Source organism: Alligator sinensis, unplaced genomic scaffold, assembly GCF_000455745.1.
Source record: "Alligator sinensis unplaced genomic scaffold, ASM45574v1 scaffold565_1, whole genome shotgun sequence".
Classification (NCBI taxonomy): Eukaryota; Metazoa; Chordata; order Crocodylia; family Alligatoridae; genus Alligator; species Alligator sinensis.
In genome coordinates, this window is record NW_005842234.1 from 1,324,147 (window position 1) to 1,325,328 (window position 1,182).

At 48.8% G+C, this 1,182-nt stretch overlaps 1 protein-coding gene across 1 annotated transcript in view; it reads left to right on the forward strand.

The window, feature by feature from the left end:
• The window catches only part of PRDM8 (PR/SET domain 8), a 26,797-nt gene that overhangs the window by 13,621 nt on the left and 11,994 nt on the right, over positions 1 to 1,182 (forward strand). The window lies entirely within an intron of this gene.

A 1,182-nucleotide genomic window follows, 5' to 3' on the forward strand; every position in this document is an offset into this window, starting at 1 on the left:
TGATGCCCGATGTGCCGCTGCGACCTCCAGCACAATGAGGAGCTTGTGGGGAAGGGACTTTTTAAAAAAGAAGACATTAACTCAGATTGGAAGGGCTGGAGGATACCACTGGGAAAGGAAAGGCGAGGGAGAAAGATGAATATTGGGGGGAGGGGGGGGGAAGAATCCTATATTCTCTAGGGTTCTCCCCCCCACACACCCTCTAAAAAAAAGTGTTTTTTCCTACTCAGCAAGTCGGTTGCTGGAGGTTTTCATTTTGCTTGCAGAAAAATCCACCCCTCTGAAGAGGAAACTTTGGAGGCATAGGGTAATTTAAAAAAAAAAAGGACAAGTTGGAGGATCGCCCTGCTCATCCATGACAGGAGGACAAATAAGTCCTAGTAATAATATTCTTCTCCGGTCACCCATTTTCAATACTCAGGAGGACCCGTTCCTTCCTGCTCCTTTCAGCGCTGGCTGGGGAGGAGATGGGTGATTGCGAACTCACGGTGGCATAAAGGAGTGGTAAAGGAGGGTTGTGTGTAATCCATTTACCCATGGGTTTTTTTTTAATCAAATAATAAACTAAATGCCACTTAAAAAAGGAGGAGAATAAATGCATCTGATTAGAAATGGGGGAAAATTTCTCAGGTCTTGGAGCCTCTCGCTCTGATGCCTGTGCTGGCTTTCCAGGCAGCAGGGTCAGCAGGCTTTCCTGGAGGAGCCTGATTGAAAGCTTGAAAGGGGGAGAGAGTCCTCCCAACAGAAGCGAGGCAGGGTTTGCAGGAGAAATGTCAGGCCGGGGCAAGACAGCATCCCCACACCCCCTGCCACAAACGGCATGCCTAGGCGGGGGGACACTTTTCCCCCTGCGCGTCCACTACCTGCACACTTGGCAAGTCACATTTGACTGAATCTCTCTCCCCTTGTTTAACAAGGTAACTGGGATTCACCCTCATCCATAAACGAGCGTGTCGAGGTAAAAAATAATTACCTCTGCTTGCTGCTTTTAATTAAAGTCTCGGAGGGAAAGGGGTGGATTATGGTAATGAGCAGACATACGTTCCCTCTTGTAGACGGGAGCTAAAGGTTAGCTGACATGAAATCAGTGACATTGACAGTCCACTTGAAATCCATTCGCTATGCTCTTCTGTCACACTGAGCCCTGGTCCTCTCTTTAGAAGGAGGGGAGGGGGGCGGGGG